Here is a 15,297-nt window from a genome sequence, read left to right as displayed (position 1 = left end):
ACTAATTTCTTATGTTTTTCTAACACACATATAAGTGCATGCACATTTATTTTCCCAATTTGGAAGCGACATTGATTATAAAGATTATAAGGCATACCACTGATTTATGAGGAAGGCTTGTGGTTTGTTTCCGTGTGTGTGTGTGTGTGTGTGTGTGTGTATGTGTGTGTGTGTAGCAGCAGAAATGCATTCACACCAAAAGGCCATATCAATTGTAAAACACATCTCAAGTTCAGATACATTAAAATGTGAAGAAGGGAAAAAGAAAGCCTCTGAGAGGGGAAAATTCTGTTTGAAAAAAATGAGACAACACTGTTGTAGAACTTACTGTTTTGTAACCTGCTTTCGTCACTTAACATTTGGTGCCGTTAGATATTTTCCACAGCAGCATCTTTCATGTTTGCCTGCATGGTGTGCCAGTGTACAGGTACTCCACAGTTTAACCCATTTTTTAATTGCCAGTTGCTTCTATTTGTATAAATCTTTCCCAGGACCTAGCATTGTGCTAATATATACATGAAGCATTCACTCGTTCAGTTTGTTGATTATTTATGAAGCCTTTATTGAGCACAGACTGTATTCCAGTCATTATGCTGTGCCTTGGGGAATATACACAGCAAGGCAGAGGCCTATGCTAAGAATTTGGAAGAGCTGAAAATGGCAGGTTGATGGTGAACATTAATCACCTGTTGCCTGCAGTTCTCAGATTTGCTAATTATTTGTTCCTGCCTCCGATACACGCTCTCCTTTGCCAAATCTAACTTTAGGACGGCCTCCTTTTGCATTGTGATTCCTTAGTTCTGCTTTGGAGGCCTGAGTATGCTCCGTTTTCCCCCATATTCGTTGGCCTGTCAATCGAATCGGTTTCTTTTTTGTGGGAACTGGTGCTAGAGATTTCTGGTGGCAACCAAAGAAAACATTTTTTGTTGCTGTTGCTGTTGTGGGGAGGAAGATTTCAGTGTTTTATCCCGAAGCTGAGAATTTCTATGTTTTCTATGACTGTACTGCTTTGTAGCAAAATGCCTCAGGAATATAAAGATGATTCCTTTTCCCAGAAATTCATTTCTATTGACCTGGTGAGTTTATTTGGCACCCATAGTGGTCACCATATGTCTTAGTTAGGGGCTCAGAAAAATGGACCCAGTCGACACTGATTACTATGATGAAGAATGCCATCCTTACTCATCTCTTACCTTTCTTGACTGTAATTTATACTGAAATCCCCTCTTTTGTTTCTATATCCCCAGGGACATCTCGGAGCTTCCAACATACCCCCATTCTCTCAAACACTTCAACCACCATTCTCTTCCTCCAAACCCAGCCCACCTCCTCTTCTTTAGTCCAACAAAGGAACACCTGTAATGTTGCTAAAAGATATTTTTAAACATTTGGAAAGAGCTGGTTTCCCAGCATCTCTGAGTCAGAGGTACCCATTTGTTTAGATACTCTTCAGATATAGGAAGGCCGATTGGGATGAGCATCCCAAACTTCTGGGTGATGAGCAGGAAACTGGATGGACCAAAAGTTAATGAATGGGAGCTCATTTATGACTTATATCTTCTCTCCCTCTGGCTTAACCATTCATGGCCTCTACTCACTGCAGACTCTCTCTGGCAGAGGGAGTAATACGTTATTTTCTGCTTGAGCACCCAGAAGCCATTGATGTAAATTGATTGGTACTTTTTTTGTATTTTTCTGAAATTCTGTTTACATGCACATTCCTCTTTGACTGTAAAGTGATTTGTATCATAAAGCCCCATCCATTTTTCTTTCCAATCTAATAATGACACTAAACTCACTGAATTCTTGTGTCTAAAGATTCTTGCAAAAATAATGGGTCATCTATATAGGGCAGCAAAACATGGCATTACATCGAAGGAAACAAAATAAAATGGGCCAATGCTTTCTCTCAGTAGGAAATTCTCGGCATGAGGCTTATAGTCCTTTCTGATATTGATATATTGATATATATATTTATCAATATGTATGTATATATATACACATATATATACAAAGGCTTATAGTCCTTTCTGATATTGATATATTGATATATATTTATATCAATATGTATGTATGTATATACACATACATGCACATAGATATATAAAAGCAAAACCTGATTTGTATTGATATAAAAGGGTTATATAGGCTTTATGCTTAACAGTCACTGGCCAACTCTGTAGGTTCTTTAGCTCTGGCAGATGGTAAAAAACCGACTTAATGTGAAGCAGCCCTTCTATTCTTCATTTTACATTTGGAGCAGTGTTTCATACATACACCTTTAGAAAATTTCACAAACCTCCAGACAAATACTTGATCAAATGATGCAGGTTTGAACGACATAAGCAAATTAGTTTCTGTACAAACCTTGTGTCCCCATTCAGAGAAGGACAAATTGAAAAACTGATATTCAATACCAAGATAATTTTGGGAAGCAATAGAGCATTGTTTTGACAACTAAGGAACATGAAGCTTTTAGGACAAATAGAGGAAGAATTGTAGATTGTGCTTTCCATTTATTAGCCAAAGGCATCTTAGATAGAAATGCCAGAAAACAATTGGGAAGGAGAGGTAGGTGTAGGAAGGAAGAGGAAGATCTGGAAATGGTTGGCAGAGATGTAATGCTATTCCAAGTGGTGATATGCATTGGAGAGCATACGCCACAGCCATCTCCGCGTTCTGAATCTCATGTTCCTCATGGTTTGATCACTTAGAGTCAGGCTTTTGCATTTTATATGTTGGATTGACACCTCTAGGTACCTTGATGTGGCGATTTCTGTATCCCTTTTGCAGTTTTTTATTATTGATGTATTTTTCATCCCACTCCAGCGTCTGCCAGTGGATTAGGTGTTATGGCTGAGATGGAAGGTGGCCTTTGATAAGAGCAGAATATAAAAGAGTGGGGTGGGGGCAGGAAGAGCTCTCTGCTTATATTTAAATAACTTGCTATGGATAATATATTGATTATTTGTTCTCTTTGGTTATCCAAAAGTTTTGTCCCCATCTCTTAATACCTGAAGAACAGACTTTGCTTTTCCAATACCTCCAAAGCAAATGTTCCTTGCAGAATAGTCTTTTTACTATTAAAGAGTGACCTGCAATTCTTTTATTTGGAAATCTATTTACATTTTACTGGCAAAGTTTATAATTTGTTCTAGCTAGAATGTTCTGTCTTAATAGGACCTATGACAAAATGGAAATTTGGCTAAACTTTTACCAGTGAATTGGAGTTGCATGCTTTCTTACATTTGGCAGTTTCTTTTCTAATTCTCTGAGTTATACTGTGAGTCCTTTCATGGAGGAAGTGTCTCCAGCCTTCTCTCTTCTTCTCTGTACATGGATGTTGTGATACACACTAGGTGGGAGCTCAGAGTATATTTATTGATGATGATTATGTTTACAAGATCTTGATGTATCACTAGACAAGCAGAAATCTGTTTTCTTTTCATTCATTTATTTGCTCAAAAATAATTACAGAGAATTTCCAATGTGTCAGATATCGTGTGCCCTGAGTGCTGGGGACAGAGGGAGCATGATATGGTTCCAGTCCTCATGGAGTTCAGGAAACAGATAAAATAGAACAAAACAAAGCACAAGTGGTAACAGAGGAGCAAAACCAGTAGAAAAAGGTTTTAACTAAGACTTGTGGTGCAGAACTAAGTTGAGTTCAAAAGGGGAATATATGGATTCACATATCTGGGAAGTCCAGAGATAGGTGTTTAAGGACACCTGGATGTTAAGTCATGTTATTGGGACTCAGGCTTAGTTTCTCAGGTCCACTGGTGGCTCCCAGCTGACATCCACTGTGATGGCAGCCCCAATGGATGGACCGCAGTCATCCAAGAAGTAGGGGGCTCTGAGAGAAGTTCTGGGAGCAATTCTGTCGCCCCTGGGGCGTGTCACCTACCCACCCCCAACCGATTCCTGAGACTTAATGTCCACGCCTGGGTAAAACATTCACTGTTCAGAACCTACAAGTAGGCTCAGCTCCAAGAAAACATGAACTGAGAGTAAAGGGAGAGGTGGTTTCCCAGGAAATATTAAAGAGCTGTTACCAGAAGGAGAAATAAATGCTGGTTAGGTAAAAACAACAGATGCCCACTACACAAATAAATAAACATTATAATTGCAGCCTATAATGAGGGCTAAGACACAAACCACAAGGCTGCTTGGGTAGGACCATAATGGAAGGGGTATTAGGAATAGTGACATCAGGCATGGTTTATCCAAGAAGGGGATCTTCTCAGCTGAGACCTGGGGATTAGGAGGCTGCTATCAGGGAGGACACTGCTAGGTAGAGGTGGTAGCAAGGAGGACACTGAGTGCAACCAAGTTCCAGAAGGCCCGGTTGGCCGAAGCTCAGAGTGCAAGGGAGTGTGGCCAGAGAGAGAGTTCTGAGGGGTGCAGGAACCCAGATCACACTGGGTTAGAGCTGCATAGCACTTCGTGTAATATCAGAAACCCGCACCTGCCAAGCATTCTACAGTTAAAGCAAGGGGCAGGAGGAGTTACAGGGAGTTGGGGAGAAGACAAGAGGGTGACCTTTTTTTTTTCTTTGGAAAGTGTTGGAGCATCAAGTAGTTGTTTTTCTCCTAGGATCTTAAGCACCTCTCCATCTGCTACAAATAACTGAAATCTACCCAATTTGACTTTGCTGCCGCGCATCAAAGGCAAGCCCACGTATGTACTATACCCACTGCTTCACTACGTCCAGCTCTGATCCCTATTTTCAAAGAAACCTGATCCTCAGACCTCTACAATGACTCCTTCACGGATGCTGAATCAGCAGGCTTCTCCTGCTTATTTACCAAAAAACTCTGATGAGGAAGGGGGTGGATAAAGGAGAAACTCAAAAAAAGGAACAGTGTGTGGAACATTGAAAATCTCGAGGTTACCTGCAGAGCTGGGGAGAACGGAATGGGGACTCCTTGAATAAATCACAGTGCTTTACACAAGGTTCGCTCTGTCCAGTACCAAGCACCTCCAGCTGACAATCAGAAATACAAAACTGTTTAATAATGGTGAGTGTTGTTAGGAATTTCCAGTATCTTCAAGGGCATTTGACTTAAATGAGCTCAGTGATGGAGTATTCAAGTAAAGAGAGTGTTGTTAATGTGCTAAATTAAAAGGCTAATCAGAGGCAGGTGCTACAAAGGAGAACAGGAACACAATTAGTTAATGGGGGATTGAGAGGAAGACGGGGGGGAGGTGTTTTGGGTTTTTTTTTTGTCGTTGTTGTTGCTGTTGTTTTGTTTTTTGTTTGGTTTGGTTTGGTTTTGGTTTTGGTTTCATATGTGTGATAGCTTCAGATATTCCCTGAAGCTTTCAATATTTTAAACCAATGAAAGGGGCAAAGACGCTTAACGCCATTCTGTCATTTGTAACATTAAGCCAAAAGCAGCCTACTTTACTTTATGACAAAAAGAGACTGTGTGTGCACACGTGCCTAGGCACTCAAACATCCCTATCATTTATCATATGCAGGTAATAACAGGTTTCTTAGTGTATTATAATCATTAAGATCATGGACTTTGTGGTAAATCGGACTGTTTTCAAAATCAGGCCCTTCCAGTATTATACACATCTAACCCTCAGTTTCTCCAAATTTAACTCAGGCTGATGCGAACACATGAGGTTGCCGTTCACCTGGTGCTGAGCCGGATCGCTGGGTGGCCATCCTGGTTTCCTTCCAGCAGCCTTCTCTGTTAGTTGCTCCATTCTTCTGGTGGGTCAATGCCCATATGATCTTTCTTGCTAAATATTTTGCCCGTCACTCTTTCCTAGCACTATTTTTAAAAGGGTGTGGTGAATTCAAATGATGCATTGCAAGAAGGGTTCTCATAAATCATACATAGCAGGTAGTAGGTGTTAGGGAAAAGTTACCTATAACCACGGTCACCACTGTTAGGACAACAAACCAAATCCCCTGCAAGGGTGAGTGAGGGTGTGCACAGTTGCAGGGGTGACCCCCCCATCCGTCCACAGTGGGCAGTGGTTCAAAGAGCATGGAGCTTTGGAGCCAGCTCGATATGGGTTCAAATTCATTTTGTACCAGCTCCTCACTGTGTGACCTCAGACATTTTACTAAACCCACTTTAAAATGGAGGGTAATACTTGAAAAAGCACGAGAATGAATTGACAGAACCATTTTCATTGCTTAGCCCAGTGCTTTGCTCTGAAATGTGAGACTTTAGGCTCCTTTCCCCCCCATCACTAAATAAAACTCATAAGCAGAGGGGGAAAAAAAGCTTCAGAGAGGGGTGAAGAGGAAAGAAAACAGAAGATGAAAGCAGATTTTAAATTTGGGCTGTAAAGGAATGAATTAACATCGAGTCTTTGTATCTACATCCTGAAAAATGGGTAGAAGAAAATGCCCATGAAAAGTGTTTGCCTTTAAAAAAGAATTATGATTATTCTCTTTATGAAAACAAAAGTTATAACTGGGCATTATAAAATTGGAAATATGAATAAAAACATTAATTTCCCAAACCTATCACTCACTACTGTTAATATTGTGATGTATTTCTGCATCTTCTCAAAGATCAATATACTTGAATTTACTTGGATATCCTTTTCCTTCAAAAATTTGGGTCACACTAGAAATATAATTTCATACAAATTATTTTAGAAACAGTTTCTGGTGTTACTACATATTTTTGAAAATATGGGTTTTTTAAGTTGGTATCATCTTTTAGCATTTGGATATAATATAATTTACTTACCCATTTCCTTGTTGTTGGATTTTTTTTAACATAGTCCATGATAAATATTAATGAAATGAACAGTAACAACTTTAATATGTACCAAGTGGGCAAAGGAGGATAAGCAGACGAATCAGATGGAAAAATCAAATGACCATAAATATAGGACATTATGTTCATCCTCCCCAATGTCAAATAAATGTAAACTAAGACCAGGTTTTTTTTTTTCAAATTGAGAGAAATTTTTTTAAGGATAATATATTGAATGCTTGCCCGAGTTTGACAATACTCATTCTCAAGCATTAGCTTGCAAGTATAAAGTATTTTTTAAAAACAGAAGAGCTTGTACTTTATGACCCAATCGAGGAGTATCTCCCAAGGAAATCAGAGACACAGGAAAAAAAAAATTATGTACAAGGATACATGGTACTAAGTTATTTAAATATACGAAATATTTTTTCAAGCTTTCATTTGGAAGTTTCCATACAGACATTTCTTGGCTTGTGTAGAACCCATCCCCATAGCTAGGAATTTATTCTTTCTGCACCAGCATGGCACAGACAGAAACTGAGCCCGTGCTGTGCCAGTTCTCCTTTAGCCTGGAGGAATTCATGATGCAGCATTGTGATTGGAGAATGCACTACTCATTGAATAAGATGGAATTCAGGAAAAAAATAATACTCATTTGTGATGGCAAGAAATCTCTGAGTTCCATTCCAGAGCATTGAAAATACTGATCATAGAATATAGCAGTACATACATAAGTGACATCAGAGTATTTTAGATGCAAGAAGGGGCTCAGGGAGGGAGAGGTAGCCAAGTTTATACACTCAAAAGCATGTATAGAAGGAAAGTAAACGATGTATTAAAAAGTGACACTTTTTGAAAAGATCATAACAGTTGTTAAGACAAAGATGAAAGTTTATCATAAGGTTATTAGAAGATGCATTTTCTGAGAGCAAGACTTTAAGGCATGTAGACTAAGTATTCAGTGTATGGCATATTTTTTAAAAAGTGTTTGTTTGCCACTAAAGACAAACGCGGAGTTTGCTCCCAAGCCTGTTCACATTCCCAGCCCCTCTTGATGTTAGAACTTGGCTACTGCCCAGCATCAGCAGCAATGATTTGCAATTTCTGACTTCTAAACCAGAAACATTTGGCTCTGGTCTGTTTGCATCCTAAGTCCGGCGATTGTACAGTTGGTGAATTGTACCCAGGCATGGAGCCAAGGATGAAATCCAATCTTTGCTCCCCTTTGCCCCCCTTAACAAACTATGTACCACAGTCTGGAGCTGCATCCACCCAGAGGCAAGGGTGCCATTTTCTTTGCACAAAGATGAGATAAGCTGTCAGTTCGTACACCTTCCAGCCTGCCCAGGGAAGGGTGCCTTTACCTAATTCACAACAAAACAGTGTAAGGCAGGCAAACTCCTGCCAGAGTCTACTCTTTTCTCTCATCAAAAAGAAATACTCCTCTTGCTCTTGGGCATCAGATACCAGCTCAAGCTGCTATTTGCAGGGGCTTTCCTCATGAAAATTCAAATTTGAGAAGGGAGATGAAAACGTCTACCTTGATTCTAACTTCGTAGAGGAACTCTGTTCTGTATATATCCATAGACTATTGGATTCCATTAGCCTCTATGTGAAGAGGGATCTGATATTGAGCCTAAATCTTTCTGAAAGCCTTAGAATTGTCTTTAGTGAAGTGTTAAATAGTAGCCTTCAAGCATTCACTTTTTAGATGTCTTCACAGGATTTAAAGGAAGAATAAAACATGCCAGGATATTTATGAATCATGAGATTTAATAGAGACCAAAGTAGATCTTATTATTGATGTGCTTACTGCTTCATTAAATTCCCCTTAAGGTTTGCAGCATGGATATGGATCATTTGCAATAATAATTATGTAGTGATCGATTGATTGGGTCTGACATTGCACTTGTCACCTTGAAATGCAAAATCCATCTATTTTCAACAGTGTGAACATTTCTCGCTAATCTTACACACCAGCATGCAAGAGTTTATTTTATGGAGAAAGTACGATTTATAAAGTTTGGAGACTTAACATTAACCTTTTGCTAAAAACTGAAGTATCACTTGTCATTTTACAAAGAAATGAAAATCATCCAACCAGCAATTTTTTTGAGATTAGAAAACAGAGTCTAATTTCAAAAGAACTTTTCAAACCAAAAATGCATGTACTTCAATTGAGTGCTTCAAGTGTATTGTGAGCATTGCAGTTGAACGAGCCTTCCCACGGACCGTGGCTGATACAATTGCAAGCTTGAGGCTAATTCTGCCTGTGTACATACGCACAAACGTGTGCGCATGCACACACGCACACCTGCTTACCTTTATTTCCACACCTAACTCTCTAAGTAATTCTCTCTATTCCTGAAAACAATAATGGAAAATTCTGTTTCTGAAAAGTGTGGGTGCTTCCCAAGATTTCTGCACAAGATATTACTGTATGTTTTACCACTTGAAGATTCACACATTTTTTTCCAAGTTGTGATTTTTTTTTTTTAAATAGGGAATGGAAAACTAGTGACCTCATTCTCTGGCATTTTCATCAACTTTGATTTCCAGAACTTGAACTGTATTGAAGTGATGACATGACCAGTCTGAAGTCAGTTTAGCAGCGCATTATCATGCTTGGAGTTGCTTATGAAGGGCCAGGCATTGGGCCTCATGCTGGATAAAACAACAAATGGAGTTGGTGTGACCTTTTACCCACATGGAACTTAGGTTCTAACAAAGAAGTGTTCCATCTTCAGTCTTACTGAATTTAGAAATGCAGTATAATAATTGGCATGAACGAGATTCACAACATATTAATCAATTAAGGGCTGACAAATGAAAAAAAAGGGAATATATACTAAGGTCCCCTTTGAAATATATTAAAAATAATAATGATATGAAGAAAGATATGATTATTATTCCCATGATGCATGTTATGAATTTGAAGACTAGTGAGGTTAAAAATTCCTAAAATTTATGAGCTAATAAGTATCAGAGAGCCAGAATATGAACGCAGAAACTCGTTCTGCAGAGGCCATTGCTTTGCACAATTTATTTCTAGAAGTGTGTATGCACACCAAGATGGTATGGCTGGTTGCTATTTTCTTCTTTTCACTTCCCTCAGTTTCGTATTTTCCCTGTTATGTATATGTGATATTTACATAATAAAAACAGTTTAGAGGAATATAAATAAATAGAAAAAATAAGCCTCCTATAGGACATAATAACCAGCAGGCATCATAGTATCAGAATTTGTAAAGAACGACCTGCAAGGTACTGAACAATATTTCGGAAGTCTCCAGTCCTGTGACCTAAATTGAATTTCCCTCTAAGCCATGAGGTACTACCAGTACCTAATAACATCATTCGCCAAAGCTCTTCCCAAGCGTGGGAACCCTCAAGTAGCTGTTTCTGCTTGCTGACCCAAGTCTCTCATTCAAACATGCATGGACACCCAGAGTCTGCCAGCCATTTGCTGGTTCAGACAATTTTCCCTCCTATTCCATAATAACAACAAGAGTAAAAAACAGAATTTAACCATCCTCTTGTGTTTTTCACATATATAGTCTAAAGTCGTCTGTCAAAACAATCCCAAATGATAGCTGAATAATGTATATAATATATAAACATATATGTGTATATATATGTATATATATTAAGCCCAAGTTAAATAATAAAAACAGCATTCATATATGGAATTCCAGGTGCTACATCGAAGACTTTGCATTATTAAACTTATCCCCATCTCCCCTCCCACCCCGTCCAACAGAATTGAGAGTATAACGCAGTGCAGAAAGTTACTGCAGCTTCTCATGGGGCAGAATCAGCGCAGTCTGCAAAAGCTTCTAAGTGAATTGGGCACCTTACCTCATCCCCATCAGGAGAGGACCACCCCTCTGATTAGGATGGGCTGTTCTAATTCTGAGATGGAGGGAAGCTGTATCAGGGTAACAGATGAGAAAAGTGATATTTAGAAAAGCAAAATAACTTGCTCAAGATCTGGTTTGCCTGGCTTCAAAATTAATGGTAAAAGTGGGATGAGAATGTTGAGCTTCTGTAGTCAAGTCAGGACCTCTTTCTACTAGCTTGCTAACTTCTTAGTGTGGATATTTCAACTACAGCACCCAGAGACAAGTGTTTTTCGTGTTGGTTACATGTGCATGGCCAGTGGAGATAGGGACGCTAAACCAGGGGACTCTAAGCTGCACTTCCTTCAATGACTTGCTCTGTTATTGGGTATTTCTCTGCCTTCTTGCAATTGTGAGTGGTCAAAGTAACCAACTCCACTAGGCTTAAGCCAAATCACACATGAATGGAGAATTTACTGGCATGCTAAACAGAAAGGTTTAAAAGGTAGGTCTCAGAGGGGGGTGGGGGAATGGGTTAGCCTGGTGATGGGTATTAAAGAGGGCACATACTGAATGGGGCACTGGGTGTTATACGTGAACAATGAATCATGGAACACTACATCAAAAACTAATGATGCAATGTATGGTGACTAACATAACATAATAAAAAAATGTTAAAAAAAAAGGTAGGTCTCAGATGCAGCTGCATAAAGAAACTCAGATAATATTCTCAGGACTATTATAGATACATTATAGATGGAGTCTATAGATATCTGTATAGATTAGATAGAGATATATAGGCAGATCTATCTAAAGTATATACAGATATAAACACATATATGTGTGTATACACACGCACACGCACACATTTGTCTTTCCTTTTCTCAACTCTGTTTTTCTGTTTTTGATGTAGGCTTCAGTCACAGACAAGCCCTTCTTTCTGGTAGCCACCAGCAGTTCCAAGCTTCTGTTCTTCTAGCTGAGTACCCCCAGTTGAAAGAGAGCATCTCTGCCTCCAGTAAAAAGACTGGAGTTTTAAGTTTAAGCAAAAGCTTCAGGACTGTCTTTCATTGGTTCAGCTTAGGGCATATGCCCATCCATTAGCCAATCATATTGGTCCAGCAGTAGCATCTGGTCACTGGACAGATGTGGATCACATGACCACCCACAGAGGCCAGAACTTTCATCTTTGCATCCATTTGATCTGAGAATGGAGGAGGTGTGGGTCTATTCAAGACAAGTGGAGGTGGGCAGTTAATGCTAGGCAAGGAAAACAGTTGTTCTATGTCTCATTTTTGTCTTTGCTAGTGACAAGTCTCTGAAATGATTCTGTCTAGCAGGATTTCTTACTGCACAAATCTCTGGCATCCCTGGGACTGAGAGAAAGTCCTAGAATATTTACAGTCATTGAGTATCCCTCTGATGAATTCCTCCATACTCCTTAAAAATCCTTTGCTACAGGTCCGTAACAGCACCATGAACTCTGAAGATGTAGTTCATGTCTTGAGTCTAGTCCGCCTGTGGGCTCCATTGTGTTTTTAACGACATGCATGGTGGCTATGTGTGTGTGTGTGTGTGTGTGTGTGTGTGCATCTTTACAGATAACTCTCTTATCTATCCTGGTCAAAGAATGGGCAGCTTTAGCTAATTATATAGTACGGTTAGTTGAGAATTGGCTAATGTGGGGATCAGATTGAAAAGTATGTTGCATTTCTCCATCATTCATTTTACATTTCTGGTGATAAGACAAACAAAAAATCAGATACCCTGGGTGATTTTCAGTGATGAACCTGTCTTTGGGATCTCTTACAATTCAATAGGCTGTTGATCCAAGACTACCCATTGTCTTTTTGCTTAAATGTTTGGGTTTTCTATGTGCTTCAGGACTTTTTCTTTTGGAAATTAGTCCGTTTCAAGGCCCTGGAATAATAATCACTGTTTGGTTTCTGTGTAAACATTTATTGAAAGTCTATTATGTGCAAGCCCTATGCTAGGCCCTTGAGATATGAATTCATAACACATAATCCCTGGCCCCAGGAAGCCCCAAATTTATTAAGGTGAATTAGTTGGGGAGTGATCTAAGCAGATGCCCCCAAAGGTGTCTGATGAATGGCATTAAACAGATACACAGCAAATAAAAAGGAAAACTAATGAATTAGTTAAACCTGTATTTCTCATGAACAGGCACTCTTCTTGTCAGTGGGTATGCAAAAGTAAGCAGATGGAGAAGATCATCCATGGCATGCAGCTTGCTTTCCATTGTAAGAGACAGGCCATAAAGAGGCAAAGCAAATATATGAATGCATGATGGCAGTCTGTGATAAGTGCTCTGAGGGACAGAAATGGGACTTGAGATAGAGTCGTCAGGAAGGGCTTCTTGGGAGGAGGGGATGTTTAAGCAGATTACCAAAGTGAATCCAGCTGTACAAAGAGCCAGTGCAAGAACCTTCTAGGCAGGAGCAGCAGGAAGTGCGGAGTCTCCAAGGCTGACAGAGATGGCCAAGTTCAAAGTTAGAGCAGCTGGAGGGTAGTAAGCAAGAGGGGGAGTGGCACGTGATGAGGTCAGAGAGAAGGTGGGGCCTTCCATGAGGGGCTGAAAGGGCAGGTAGGGAGTATGTGTAAAAGTATAGCACATTTTGGACATGGTATTAGCTCGGAAAGAGTTGGGAAGGAGGCTACCCCGGGGTGAGAGCTTGACCTCGTCTAGAACTTCTTGATTATTGTCCGTCATCCTCCTTCTTCAGGATGGTTTATAGTTTTTAAACATCTTTATTGAGGAATAATTAACACCTACTCAACTGCACACATTTAAAGTGTACACTTTGGTAAGTGTTGAGGTCTGTGCGTACCCAGGAAGCAGTCACCACAATCCGGAGAGTGAGCATCTCCACTCTCAAGTGTTCTCCTGCCCCGCTGTCATCTCTCCCTCCCACCCTCCCCAAGGAAGCCACTGATCTGCTTTCTGTTTCTATACATTAGTTTGCCTTTTCTGGCATTTTATATAAATGGAATCATGGAGTAGGTGGGGTTACTTTTTATAGCCGTTAAGCCTACACAGAATTCGAGTCTTCTAATCTTTTTCTCATATGTGTCCTTTGTGTCTGAAAAGGATCTTAAAAGTCGTTTAACAATAACCTCCTTTTCTACAGTTGAGGTCTTAGAGCGTGTGTTTGCTTGACTCTGAAGAGTTGAGGGATTTTCCTGACTTAAAAAGGCAGAGTTTGGCTCCCCTTACCTTTTCTCCATTATTATTTCAGAATATGCCATTGACCTAGGAAAGATAAAGGGGGATGAAAATGACAAAAAATTGGGAAGTGGGAACAGAGTGATGGAGAAACAAACCACAGGAAGATGCTGCTTAATGCTTCTGGTCTCAGAAATAAGATTCAGGGATGACCAATCTTGAGCTAATTAGAATAAAATAAAATACATCTCACTACACTTGCGGTTGACGTAATTGAATCTCTGATGATTCAGAATGGCCTTGGGGTCATCATGACGTCAACTCTGGAATCAGAAGCGTGGCAGAAAGGGGTTACTCGAGAATTCACGTTCAGGGAGGATGCGCATGTGTGTGCTAACACACATGTGTTCACCATTCTCCCCAGTAACAATAAGGAGCTAACTCATTTATATTTTATTTATGTACAATTTACGCTTTGCTGCTTCCCAAAGAATTTGAAAGCACTCACAAGTTGCAGAACAATGTAAAGGATGACTTTTAGATGTTAACCTCTACAGAGGCCGGATATAAAATTTATCCATACATCCCTTTATCAAGCCTTTTTCAGGTACACACTTATTAGACACCTACTGTCTCCAAGATATTTTTCTAGATACTGGTATACCCAGTGGTGAACAAAATAATTACTTCAGTCTCTATATTTGTCCGCACGTGTTTGTGTATTTGAGGGTGGTTCCCTGGGATTTGTTAAATATATTATGAATTGATTGTAAAACAAGAAAGCCAGTCCTATGCAGAGGAGGATGTTAAATTAATATACCAGTTTGACAACAGGCGTTGCAATTAAAAATGCCCATACTCTTTGATCTTCTAATTGCACTAGGAGAAAGTTATCTTAGAGTTACACTCACCCATGTGCACAAAGATGCGTGCATAATGAGGCCCATGTAGCCTTGCTTGTTGATCCTAAATGCTCATCAAGGTAGAACTGGTTAGACAAGTCATGAGACATACTTAGGATTGAATACTATGCATTTATGAAAAGCATGATGTTGACTCACCTGCACTGCCACTGAACAAACTCTTAGACATATGGTTATGGGTGTGGGGCGAGGAGGGAGCAAGAAGCATACAGCATGTGTGGTAGGCTTCCATTTGTCAATAGGGTAGGGGCTATATCTGTGATATGTAACAACACAAGACACAACTTCAGAAAAGTTGCTGCGGATCAGGGGAGCTAGGATGGACAAAGGGTAATCTCTTTGAATTATTTTAAATATTTACAGTGTACACACGCGGGATTTGTTTTGTTAAACTAGTTTTAAAAGTGGATACATAGATAAAATGATAAGTAAAGGACACACAAAGATTTTCTAATACTTAGCTTAGGGTGTCTTATAATGATTTTATGCAAAAATCCCCTCAGGTTTCTATTCTGTCTCCCTTCCCCCTTTACCATGCCCTGGCACAAACAGACAAAAGGGGGTGGTGGTATCCCCGCAACTACACCCTCTCATCAGATTCCCCTACTGCCAATGAAATT

The 15,297-nt window shown here is 39.7% G+C and overlaps 1 protein-coding gene across 3 annotated transcripts in view; it reads left to right on the top strand.

Annotated features, from left to right (window-relative positions):
* RBFOX1 (RNA binding fox-1 homolog 1) overlaps positions 1-15,297 on the top strand; it is a 2,099,893-nt gene that overhangs the window by 1,555,392 nt on the left and 529,204 nt on the right. The window lies entirely within an intron of this gene.

The sequence above is a fragment of the Callorhinus ursinus genome, unplaced genomic scaffold (genome assembly GCF_003265705.2).
Source record: "Callorhinus ursinus isolate GAN/ISIS: 27379988/994484 unplaced genomic scaffold, GSC_fseal_2.0 scaffold13, whole genome shotgun sequence".
Classification (NCBI taxonomy): domain Eukaryota; kingdom Metazoa; phylum Chordata; class Mammalia; order Carnivora; family Otariidae; genus Callorhinus; species Callorhinus ursinus.
This window is presented reverse-complemented; position numbering and strand designations above follow the sequence as displayed.